We start from the raw sequence: 13,581 nt of genomic DNA, 5'->3' as shown, positions 1-13,581 counted from the left end.
TTGGCTCTCCTCCCTGAATGCCCTTCTGTTCTCCAAAATGTCTGTGTTGTCACCTGCCTCCACCTGATCCTGTTGGCTCCTTGGTCTTACTCTCGTGCAGGCTCCCTCCAGCCTTCTAATCTCTGTCTCCTCTTTCCGTTGCTCTTTCTTCTGCTTCCTCACTGTCCATCCTGGAGATTTCCATTGCATATCCTCAGCCCTCTCTGTAATGTAACGACCTTTCCTCTCACTCCCTTCCTGGCCTCATTGTCGCCCACCTCACACCCCTCCCATACCTGGTCTAGGCTTTACCTTTACCATCCTCCCCTATCCCTTGCCCCTTGGAAGGAATACCTCCCTACCAGGGGGAAGGGAAAGTAAGAGGTGAAGGAAGATGCAGGAAAATTTGGGTTATGGGATAAGGAGGTGAAAGGTGGGGGAAGAAGGTTGCCGGATGAAAACATGGAGAATCACCGACTTTCTCCTGACATTTTGATTTACTTCACAAGGTCTTTTGTTTGGTGCGCAACAGGGCAGAAGGCAAAGGTGTTACATTCTGGGAGAAGACCAAACCTCACCAGTCTTGTAAAAAATGAAAGAAGAAAGAGAAGGACAGAGGGACAAGAAAAAAGAGAGGGAAAGCGTCAGGGGATAACAGGGAGTGAAGGATAAGAACATATAATCTCATAGCTTAACTGTGTTTAAACCAAAGCAGACCTTCATCAATGGGTGGGCAAACAGGGATAAAAAAGAGTCATATCTGGAGACAAAGGCAGCCAATCATTGTCAATGAGATTTGGGATCAGGGTAACGTCAAATTATGCAACCGGGTGTGTTCTAAACATTTCTTATTGGTAGGGGCTCAAAACACATTTTCAAAAAAAGGCAGTATGATTCAGAGAAGTCAGACAAAACCGAGTGAATCTGGGTTCGATGTAACCTTGGTCAAGTCACAACGTTTCAAAGCCTCAAATGAAGATGAGCATACCTTCTTAGAAGTATCTCTCTAGTGCAGGATTGTTGTGACAAATAATGATATGTCTTAAGTGCCTTGCATACAGTAGATGCTCAATAAATTATGGTGGTTATTATTATTACTATCGTTAAAACTCTGCTATATATAGCAAGTTCGAATCACAGGGGAAAACTGCAATAGCTAATAACCCACAATCTACCAGAAATATAAAGCACTGTCCTAAAAAGACCCTAGAAATCTAACCACTGTGCACTGCACAATTCTTCTAGAGGAGAATGTCCAGAGTTCAATCCCCAGCAGTAGGAGTCAATGCTTCTGCAAATACAGCCTCTGTTGGAATCTGCACCAGGGTGGGGTGGAGAGGGTGGGTATCCAGCAGGTTGGGAGTAGAGAGAGAGTCAACCTCATAAGTAGTGGTCAAGTGTCTAAGCCTCAGATCCTCATCTGTAGAAAAAGGACAGTAATGTACACTGTATACAAGTTGGAAGATTAAAAATTGACCAGTGGGACTTCCCTGGTGGCGCAGTGGTTAAGAATCCACCTGTCAATGCAGGGAACACAGGTTCAAGCCCTGGTCCAGGAAGATCCCACATGCCGCAGAGCAGCTAAGCCCGTGTGCCACAACTACTGAGCCCACGGGCCACAACTACTGAGCCTGTGCTCTGGAGCCTGCAAGCCACAACTACTGAAGCCCGCGTGCCTAGAGCCCGTGCTCTGCAACAAAAGAAGCCATGGCAATGAGAAACCCGCGCACCACAACAAAGAGTAGCCCCCGCTCACCGCAACTAGAGAAAGCCCGTGCACAGCAACGAAGACCCAACGCAGCCAAAAATAATAAATTAAAAAGAAAAAATTGACCAGTATACCAAACCTGTGTTTTCTGGAACATAAGCTCTATAGGATATTAATAAGTGTTATCAAAATAGGAAAATGCTGGATCACAATAAGGTCTCATACGTAGGCAAATTGGCAGTATCTACCAACCTTGTAAATGCACATACCTTTTGATACAACAATCCTGCTAATGAGATAAGGGGGAGAGATTCAACTGATTTCTTATTGCAGGACACCTTCAGACAGGAATGTGATTTGAAGCTTTTCCTAAACGTATTTAAATCCAGGCCCCTTTTCTTGTAGAACATCTCCTGGGACTAGTGTTCCAAGGAAGACATTTGGAAACACTAAATTAGATCATGCATGTGCGAGCTGGTACAGATGGTACTCCATAAGCCTTTTATTTTCTTCTGATGGTCCCAGGATTAGCCCTAGACCTCCTATCCCATCACCACCATCTGTTCCTATGACCAAAGTCTCTCGTCTCCCTAGTCAGCTACGGAATACGATATGGTCCAATAACTTCTCCCTAACCTCCTGTCTCTGAAGTATAGAGTCCCTTGGAAGTTTTCTAACGCTCTTCACTGCTTAGAGCAATAAGAAATGACGAACAAAAACATTTCTCCTCCAATTCCTTTCTCTTCATTCACTTTGTCTCTGTATGGAATGACAAGGCCAAATACAGTTTAGGTATTAAAGGTAAGCATTGAAGGTTCAAAGTGAAACTCATCTACTTTGCAAAGAAAAATTAGGTAATATATCCTGGGTCCTTCAATAGAAAAATGTAGGGGAGCTTGTGAACTAAAACACAAATCAGAACAGAGGCTGGAGAACCAAGAGCAGTTGAAGTAGCTTCCGGAGTGAGCTTCCCTTTCCTTTCTTGAGGCATCATTAGTCTTTTCCCTTAGGATCTGATGGGATGCCAGTGAGAAAATGTGGGACTGGTCAAGGAAGGGAGGAGGAAGGCAGGGGAGTGGTGGGTTTTAAAAAGGGAAGACCCTATATGGTGTATATGATGGAGCACTGGTAAATGGGTGGTGTCCACACAGAGTAGGTCTGAAATCCCTGAATGAATGAATTAATGGACGAACCACCAACCAACTAGACATAAATTGAGTACAAATCAGAAAATCATAATGTCTTCAGATTAAGAAAATAAAGGTCTTGGCAAGAGTCAGATCCAGTGGAGGAAGGCTGCCTTGGTTGCCCAGGTAAAGTGTTCTCTTGAACACCTAACTGAATCGCTTTTGTTCCAATTCCTTCTCAAAGGCACAGAATCCCAGCAGGTGCCTGGGGGAAGGTCATTCTTCCAGCAGCATTTGTCAATAGACCTGAATTTTGCTCTAATCTGCTCAGAGAGGCTTTCTCTTCCTTTGTTTGGTTTTTCCTCCCCTCTGAGCATTGTCTCATCTCTACCTAGATAGTAGTATCTTCACCAACTAGCCATCAGGGATTTGGCACTGTGACTGTGGAATCTCTGCTATTCCTTGAATATGAAACAAACACAATGGAGACTCAAAGTATTGTTATTCTCTATTATAGACAGAAAGGAGGAAAAGAAAATTTAACTGTATGCACAGCCGAAAACATCAATATTTACAAAGGACTCCAATTACCGTAATAATTGTTGTGGAGTACCTTATAGAAGGCAATGGAATGCCATACAACTGATGAAGGATGTACAAAATCTTAAAAGTACATGCTAACTCTGACACACACGATAAAAAGGAAATGTTGCTTAGCCAAGAAAGATAGATTTAAAAGTCAATATATTTGTTTAAGTAAAATATTACCAGGAAGATGAATCTTTAACAAGCAAAATATGACCTGCATCAGAAGCCAAAGATAAAATTTTTCAATTATTCATTGATTTGAATTATGAATACAAATTCCCCTTACACTTTACTGTAAATAATTGAGAGTTAACTTGAGATTTAAAGTTTTTTCAGAACAAAGGAATGAGTTTAACTCAAAAATTTAACTTATGATAACTCTCTATTAAGTACAATTAAAGTGGTAGAATTAAGGAAACTAACATAAGGAAACAAAAACTAATAATAGGAAGAATTGAAATTTGAATGTGTTTATGGGTAAACGAAAGTCATGTTTTCCTAATTAAGGATGAATCTAAGGGGGACTTCCCTGCTGGTCCAGAGGGGAGGACTCCGAGCTCCCAATGCAGGGGGCCCGGGTTCAATCCCTGGTCAGGGAACTAGATCCTGCATGCCACAACTAAGAGCCCGCATGCCGCAACTAAAGATCCCGCAGAAAAAAAAAAAAGAGATCCCGCATGCCGCAATGAAGATCCTGTGTGCCACAACTAAAACTGGGCACAGCCAAATAAATAAACAAATACTTTTTTTCTTTAAAAAGGATGAATCTAAGGAATACAATTCTGATTGAAAAAACAACACATGCTTCTCCAGAACCTGCTCCATCTTACATTTTTTTCCTCTGAAAACCTTTTGATCTTAGTTCCTCTTCTTTACAAAAGATAACATCTACTCTTTCAAATCACTTCTGTTAGTTAAGATTAAGGAGTTGAAAGGAAGGTGATCCTGGACAATTCTGCCTCTAGCTGTGGCAGATTAATTTGTAACAGACTAACACTCCCCCTAAGAACAATTGAAGAAAATGGAGATGGGGAAGAAAAGTCTGTTTGAGGGCATCAGAGAGGTACCAAGGCACCTAGGACCTGAGGGGGCAAAATTCCAGAGGGCAGGGAATCTGGTGTGAACCTGGTATCTGTCAGCTGAAGCTAAACAAGAAAAAAAGAAAATCCACAGCCTGTGTATTATCAGTTGATGCAGCGATTTCATAAAAATGTCTAATTTCAGCCGAATATATGTTCCTAAGCAGCAATGAGAAAGGCATTACCAACCCTTCCAAGTGAGCACTCCTTGGATATTAAACCCAGCCTTCGTTTGGAGCTGTCAATTGTCTCCTGAGCCATAATCAGCATTGAATACTTTAAGACCTTCACAAACAAAACAAACTCGGTGAATAGCCAAGTTGACCAAAGGTAAAGAGTCTTACGAAGGAACCAAAGGCAAGAGAAAGTCATTGCAGGTTGGGTTCCCCAGAGGCAGATGCTGAGATGGAGTTTGGGGTATAAAATGTTTATTTTAGAACCAGCACCTATGAAAGGAAGATGGGAAGAAGGAACGGGCAGAGGGGGCCAAATAAAGTTTCAGTTTACCAGGCAGGGAGTTTTAGAGTAAAATAGTACCCATCTGAGTTGTCCCCCATTGGGCCAAAATAGCTACTTTATATCCTCTTCTATTAAGTCATTGGATCCAGAATATGGCATGACCTTGCGCAGGGTGGCTCTCTGCAGATAAAGCAGACTCTGGAGGAGCTGACAGCTGAGGGCTTTCTTCTGACCACACTCCCTGCAGCTGAGCAGCAAATCTTTCCTTGAAGGAGGAGCTAGCTCCTGCATTTCCCTATTTCCCAGAGCAGGGACGGCCAAGGAAACGTAGCACAGGATGCTAACGGCGAGCGGGGTCAGGGGTGGTACCACCCAGGCACGTGTTCACGCATTCTACATCCCCCAAACTTTCACTGCTCACTTATTCTGCACCTAGACCTCTGCTAGGTACTGTGGATCCAGAAAGGAGGCTCACACTCTCCCTACCCTCAAAGGAAGGACATCCATCCACAGTGAGTACTCTAAGAGCGGAAATCACAGCGCGGGGGGGTGGGCGGTGGGTGGGATGCGGGGTGCTGTGCGACAGGGAGGGGCCCCTCACCCAGCCGGGGTGGGGAAAGGGGGCAGGAATCTTCTCCATTTCCCACCCAAGTGCCTCTTGGACAGGAGTGTCTGCTGGGTAAGTAACTAATCATAATCAGCTATCTATGGGGAAGCAGACCCTGGTTGTTCTATGGAAATAGTAAAACATAAGGAGCAAAGATGACTTAGCTGTCATCCCCAAGAGTCACGTGAAGGCGAATCACCGTCAACTTCCCTAGGCCTTTCTTTTTTTTTTTTTTTAATTATTATTATTATTATTATTTTTGGCTGCATTGGGTCTTCATTGCTGCGCATGGGCTTTCTCTAGTTGCCGTGAGCGGGGGCTACTCTTTGTTGCGGTGCACGGGCTTCTCACTGCAGTGGCTTCTCTTGTTGCGGAGCACAGGCTCCAGACGCGCAGGCTCAGTAGTTGCGGCACACGGGCTTTGTTGCTCCGCGGCATGTGGGATCTTCCCGGACCAAGGCTCGAACCCGTGTACCCTACGTTGGCAGGCGGATTCTTAACCACTGCGCCACCAGGGAAGTCCCCCTAGGACTTTCTTATTCATCTGTAACAAAGGGGAACTCTATTTCAAAGAAAAAAAATAATTCCTATGACATGTGTTCACTGTAATTACAAAACTTGGTCAGGATTATATAAAATCTGAGCTTGGTTCTCCCAGTTGTGGAAGGCTCAAGAAGTTAGATTTCAGAGTCTACAGAAGGAGCTGAGAAGGGGGCTATTTTTGTCTGTTTTTTTTTCGTAGCTGTAGCCCAGCTTCTACAACACTGCCTGGCACAAATGGGAAACTCAATATTCCTTTTTTTTTCTTTTGGCTGCCAAAAGCTTTATTTCCATTTGGTCCAAGGCTTGGGAGAGGGCTCCGGGGTGGTTAAAAAGCTGCCTAGTGGCTGCAGAGAAGGCTTCAGGCAGAAGCCCTGACCACAGGGGCTCCTCAAAGCCCGCTGGGCTCTGGAGGCTCCTAGTCATGCTTGAGGGTGAGCCTTTCAAAGAGCTACTCGCTCAGCCCAGCCTGAGGACCAGCCAGCCTGCGGAGGTTGGTCAGGTGGTCACCCATCTTCTTGATGAGTTTCACCTGCTCATACAGGAAGCAGCTCTCCAGGAAGTCTCAGAGGTGAGGGTCTGTGCGGGCAGAACCCAGGGCATGCAGGTCCAAAAGGGCCTGGTTCAGGTCCTTCTCCGTGAGAATGGCGGCTTCCATAGCGTCCTGGGTTTCACCCCACTCATCTTGAGATGGCTTCTGCACGTCCTGGAAGAGGGTGTGGTCGCTGCACTGGTTTTGTATTTTCAAGAGACGTTCAGTGCCTTAGCGCTTCTCCTTGGCCAATTCACGGAAAAAGTGGCCCACACTCTGAAGAGCCCCATCGTCGCGGTCGAAATAGAAGCCCTGAGAGAGGTAGGTATAGAAGGCCTGCAGATGCAGGTTGACCAGGCGGTTGACAGAGACCTCCACCTCGGTGGAATAATTCTGACGAATCTGGGAGCTCAGGGTTGATTGGTAATAAGGAGTTAACCTCCAAAAATGGTGTTGGTTGGTTCCAGTGGCCGAGGGTAGCTGAGTGGCTGATTCCAAAGGTTGCAACTGGAAAAAAGGTTGGAGGGCGGTCGGAGGCTGGAACAAGGGGTATCCCTTGGTCCGTTCATTCTAAACACTGTTGAAGCAAGAGACAGATCCTCAGGCCTGCCACGCGACCTGCCGGACACTCAATATTCCTAAAGTCAGTTAGTGAGCAGCAGTATAGTCACTTCCAGCCTCCTCCGTCTCCACCACCCCACCCCACCCCGCCGCCAGCCTAAGCCCTCCTTTCTCCCCTCCTCCCCCTGCCTAGGACCGCCTCTGAGCTAAGGCTGCGATTGGGACACCTGCAAGTGGCTTCCCCACGTGGCCAGGGCTTCCTCACAGTGTGGTGGCCGGGTTGCCAAGGTGAGCATCCTGGGAGAGAGAGAGCCACACAGAAGCCACGTGGCCTTTTGTGACCTTGCCTCAGAGGTCAAACACTGTCACTTCCACCGCATTCTATTTGTCGAGGCAGTTACAAAGATTTTCTCAAGTTCAAAGGTACGGAACATACCTTCTCAATGGAGGAATGTCAACATCACATTGCAAAAAACAAAAAACAAAACATGTGGGGTGATACAGATATGGCAGATGGCATTTTCTGAGGGATATATATATATATATACATGCCATGACACTCAAGCCTTCCCTTGCTTTTACATTATCAGACATCCGGCACTCTGCCCTGCACATTCTTCGTGCAGTACTTAGGAGCTCTGCAAGGAAAATATGAACAGAACGCCTCTCCTTTCCACTCCTGCCCAAACTCAGGACTGGGGGACAGGGGTGCAAAAGTGGGACATTGGGAATGTTTATCTCAGAAGGCAGAGGACTCGCTTGGGCTCTGGGTGACTTGGGAGCAAAGTCACACACAACCATCATCACTATCACCTGTGTCAGCATACTATTTCTGTCCCTTTCACTCCTCTTTTTCATTGTTTATTTGTCATAGGTGTTTATGTTATAGGGAATAAATCTTCCTGGGAAAGAAGACATTATCGTACAGTGTTAAATCTCCACTTTCATGTATTTATGCCAATGCTTGTGGCCTCATTAGGAATTTTAAGCTGAATTCACTTATGCCGGGTGGCCCATTTGATAGGAAGTGAATTTCAGACTAGGTCAGTACTCAGGCAGTCATTCACCTCAAAGTCAGGGTACAATTCAATTCTTTTTGATATCAATGGATGTATTCTTTAACCAGAGTTAAAATAATCTAAAAGCATCTTCCAACAGTACGATTCGAATGAAATAACATCCAGAGTGCTTAGATTGGAAAAAATGGCATTATTCAATTTCCAAATACAGTAACTTGAATAATGAATTTGAAGAACTCGTTCTTGCTTTATTATTGGTACGGCTTCGTAACTGTCCTTTCAGTTCTCTTTTTCTTTGTGGGAAGATGGGGGAGGGGTGGCTAATGCAAAAGCAGAGGCAGCATCTTATCTTACGCCATAACTGCTTTCCTGTGTCCTAAACCCTCAAGAGGGCTTTCTGAAGAAAAGGGGGTGAAAAAAATTAAACCTTATCCAGTGGAATTTACAGAGCTAGAAATAAAACAGCCTTAAAAGTTGTAACAGATACCTTTTTGGTTTATAACCACATTCTCTAACATCTGTTGAGGGACATTTTCTGACCAAAGGGTCTGTCAGTATCAATAAGGAAAGATGTGTTCCTCATTGTTCTAGAATCTATGGTGTCTAGGGTTATTGAAATGGATATCTACTGTAGTTCATACCGGAGGATGGAGAGGGAGATTACAGACGGAAGGAAAAGGGGACGTGGATTACAGTTTGGACTTGCCCCTGGCCTTGCTTTGAACTCTCCCTAGCTTTTTGGAACTTAACCAAGATCAAACAGGCAGTTGCAGCCAGCTCAAGGCCTCTGGTTCTCCGTATAAATTTAGGAGTTGATTTTGAGGTTAAGATTATGAAGTTTTGTGGTAACTTTAAACTGGAAAGTATTGCATTCACCTTTTATATTCCCCAAAGAAAGAAGAAATGCCCAGCCATGTAATGAAACTCCTTTCAATCTGACCATTGTGTTAGGAACAGATTTCACAGTGAGGGAATCTTTGCAACCAGACTCAAATGTTTCCCATTAAGGCCCTGCACGAGTATAAATGTGCAAGGGCCCGCTGCAGAGTGTCCCATTCTCCAAGCAAATGCACACACTTGGTGACTTGGATAGGGTATCAAAAACAGATCCACTGTTCAACACTTGTTTGCACTTCTTATTGCCATTGCTTAGAGCCTAGACAATGAGAAAGAAAACTCCCTCAACCTCTTGGTGGTGGCGGTGGGACCTACCTGATTAGGCAGAACATGTGTGGGTCAAACTGTTGCAGCCTTAATGTCTGAATCAGAATTGCTTGCTTACAATGGCTACGACGTATCTTACTAGAATTCTTCACAGTTTAGCAACTTTTGCTTCAAGCTAAAATAAGTGCTAGGAAGTAGAGTTTAAAATGATGCACAAAGTTTTAGACTATCAAAACAGGAGATTCTATTCAGAAAATGACTTTTACTAAAGTTGAAGAAAACTACAATACATTTACAGAAAGTTTCAATCTGTTATAAGATGGCTCTTAGTTTGATTATTTTTGAGGGGTGGGGGGACTTTCCTTCCCTTTGTCTTAGAGCAAATGACAAAAACAAGCACTTCTTATAAAATAGCTCCATACAAGAGGGTGTTAAGGCAAATTAAAGTCCCCAGGTATAACTACAATCATGCTAATGAGAACAGAAACAAGGGCACTTATAATATGCCCTTATCCCAGACTTCAGGAAAGTTCGTAGATGGTATCTTATGAATCCTTTTTGAACAATAGGCATGGTTATCTCCACTTTATCATGGGGCAATCAAGGCATCCAAAGATAACTTGCCAAGGTCATAAGATTCCTCAGAGCCACCACCAGAAAAGAGAACCCTTAACAGTGCAAACGCTGCTCAGAAATCAACTTTGTATGCATACTGCTAGGAGTAACTTTTGTAGACAGTGTACTGACTGAAGGAAGTGGTGAAGCAAGAGGGAAAAAGAATAAAGGGGAAAATGAAGGCTGATCTGCGACTCCTCAAAAGTTATTTCTACAATTATTCAAAAGGAGACAAATTAATTATACTTCAATTTAAAGAAAGAGAGAGACCATGTTTCAGTCTTATAAAGTTTGACATAATTTAAGACATAATTTAATACAACTTGCATTACTCAAATACATACTTCTAAAAGTTTCCCCTTTCTTTTGTTTTTAATTGAAGTGTAGTTGATTTATAATATTGTGTTAGTTTCAGGTATACAGCAAAGTGATTCAGTTATGCATATTTTCTCAGATTATTTTTCTTTATAGGTTATTACAGATATTGAATATAGTTCCCTGCGCTATACAGTAAATCCTCGTTGCTTATCTGTTTTATGTATAGTAGTTTATGTCTGTTAATCCCATACTCCTAATTTATCCCCAACCCCAGTTTCCCCTCTCTAATTGCAAAATTTAAAATTATATTGAATACTTTCACCTAATGTTTCAAACTTACAACAGTCGCCTTCAGCATTTTTTTAAATTAATTAATTTATTTATTTTTAGTTGCGTTGGGTCTTCGTTGCTGCGCGCAGGCTTTCTAGTTGCGGCGAGCAGGGGCAACTCTTCGTTGCGGTGCACTGGCTTCTCATTGTGGTGGCTTCTCTTTGTTGCAGAGCATGGGCTCTAGGCATGCGGGCTCAATAGTTGTGGCACGTGGGCTCAGTAGTTGTGGCTCATGGGTTCTAGAGCTCAGGCTCAGTAGTTGTGGCTCACGGGCTTAGTCGCTCCGTGGCATGTGGGATCTTCCTGGCCCAGGGCTCCAACCCGTGTCCCCTGCATTGGCAGGCGGATTCTTAACCACTGCGCCACCAGGGAAGCCCTCGCCTTCAGCATTTTAAAGTAACATTTTAAAATGATTTCAATGTGTATTATGTCATACAGACATAAGTATACTGTTACTTTCTTAAATATTGCTATCAAAAAAACATATACAGTAAAAAGACATTTCCACTACTCAGTATATTCAGAGTTTGGAGAATTGATTTACAGTGTTGTAGGAATTATTTCTGTTGTCTGGAATTCATCCAAAGAGCCACTCCTACTTGGTTTGGTTGTTGTTGTTTTTTGGGGGGGTTTTTGTTGTTGTTGTTTTTTAATTTTTTATTTACTTATTTATTTTTGGCTGTGTTGGGTCTTCGTTTCTGTGCGAGGGCTTTCTCTAGTTACGGCAAGTAGGGGCCACTCTTCATCACGGTGCTGGGGCCACTCTTCATCGCGGTGTGCGGGCCTCTCACTGTCGCGGCCTCTCTTGTTGCGGAGCACAGGCTCCAGATGCGCAGGCTCAGTAGTTGTGGCTCACAGGCCTAGTTGCTCCGCGGCACGTGGGATCTTCCCAGACCAGGGCTTGAACCCGTGTCCCCTGCATTGGCAGACAGATTCTCAACCACTGCGCCACCAGGGAAGCCCGGGTTTTTTTTTTAATTTGTTTTGCAGGGTTTTGTTTTTTTTGTTTTTTTCCTGCAACTTAAATTTTCTTATTTGCTAACAGTATGAGTGATTAGAGTAAGGAAGGGGAAGAGCTGACATTTTTCTCACCTGAAAGCAAAACCAGCATCCAGCAAAACTCTTTCTTCCATCCTCTCCGCATTCTTTTTGGTCCCAATTCCAATCATCTTAGACCATCACCAAAATGCTCTCTGACTCCAGTTTAAGGTAATATTGACCCAGAAGTGTGTGCATTGTAATAGCGAGACTTTTGAGGTCTAACAATTTTCCAGGGTCCAAAGGCCATCATTTGTAATGGTTAGGATTTCAGGTGCATTGACAGATAGTGGGGGACCATCTTTGAAACCAGAGTCGCTTCCCCTCCATTCATGTTACAGAAGTAACTTCTTATGTGTAAGGCAAGTTCTGAGTACAGGTTTTGATTATTTTTTAGCTTGTCTTAAAATTTTAAAACCTATCAAAGCTAGAAAGTGGTCTACCAAAGAATAAGGGTCATGGACTCTCCAAGTCCTTGAATTTCAAACCAGAGACAGATGATTCCCTTTGACCTCCGGGGACCCTCCTCACCCCCACTGCTACAGGGGAAAGGGGGAACAGCAAGAAAAGCAAGAAAAACTACAGGCCTGACAACAGGATTTGCCAGGAAGCTGTGTTCTATCTAGAACCTCTCTAGACACACGGATTGCTGATGCCTGTACGTCCACAATTAAAGATCCCTTCCTCCCTCAATACAATGAAAATACCCTGGTAAAAGGTCACGTCTTATCCAATAACATGACAGCATATCTCAACACCGACAGCATAAATACTTAAGGTGTTTGGTGAAACTCCAGATTCCTGGACTTCAACACGGAATCACTGAATGAGGATCCTGGGCACCAGGGCCCAGGAATCTGAATTTATAACCCAAATTCTCATTTGATCCTTACGCACAGTAACATGTAAGAACCTCAGGCTTCGGGACTTCCCTGGTGGTCCAGTGGGTAAGACTCCTCACTCCCAATGCCGGGGACCCAGGTTCGATCCCTGGTCCAGGAACTAGATCCCACATGCCACAACTAAGAGTTTGCGTGACACAACTAAGAGTGTGCACTCTGCAACTAAGAGTCCGCATACCGCAACTGAGAAACCTGCATGCCACAACTAAGACCCGCTGCAGCCTAAATAAATAAATAAATAATAAAATAAATAAATATTAAAAAAAAAAAGAATCTCAGGCTTAGAGCTAGAGAGAACTAAGGAGGAAGCAAGAACAGAAGATGTGGGACCAGGGTTGTATGTAGAATCAAAGGTAAACATCATAAAGTATGGCCTATTTGACAATTTAAGCCAGTCTTGGAAGACACAGAGAAGGCCAAAAAGTAAAATCAATGAGAAAAAAGGAAGGAAAGAGGGCACAAGTTTTATAGACCTGCCATGGGCCTATGAAATGTTGTCCTGCATTAAATAGGTCTTGGCCACCTCATCAAGGAAGGAGTTTTGTTGTGGCTCTTCCTTTTTTATTTCCTTTTTATATAAAATGATTCCTTCCCTTACTCGAACAGAATTTTGCTATGGAAACATGGGTCTTGTGGAGAGTAAGAAAGGTATTTTTTACAAATGAATGCTTTGTACTTACTAATCCCATATTTTTTCCCATATTAGTTTCTTCAGGGATTTCTACAAAGATGGTATTTTATCAGGTTCTTCTTTTTTTTTTTTTAAGAAACACCTCACTTAAAATAAGCAAAACGTTTTTATTCACACAAGTATCTTTAACTAACCCTGCCCAATATTAGAAGCTTTGTAGGCTCCAAAGACTATCATGATTAACCTTCTTCGGATGAAACTTTAAGGATGTGCTTTGAACCCACAGAAGAAATTAAATGCACAGTTAAGACTGATTTTCATCATCAAGTTGCAACAGGGAATTGTCTTTAAAGCCTTCTTCTGCTGCCTTCATTAGAGTTTTGA

The 13,581-nt window shown here is 43.4% G+C and overlaps 1 pseudogene; it reads right to left on the bottom strand.

Moving 5' to 3' along the window:
- Nucleotides 1-6,333: 6,333 nt before the first annotated feature.
- LOC114236713 (ferritin light chain-like) lies at nt 6,334-8,558 on the bottom strand (annotated as a pseudogene).
- Nucleotides 8,559-13,581: the final 5,023 nt, after the last annotated feature.

Source organism: Balaenoptera acutorostrata, chromosome 10, assembly GCF_949987535.1.
Source record: "Balaenoptera acutorostrata chromosome 10, mBalAcu1.1, whole genome shotgun sequence".
Lineage (NCBI taxonomy): Eukaryota > Metazoa > Chordata > Mammalia > Artiodactyla > Balaenopteridae > Balaenoptera > Balaenoptera acutorostrata.
This window is presented reverse-complemented; position numbering and strand designations above follow the sequence as displayed.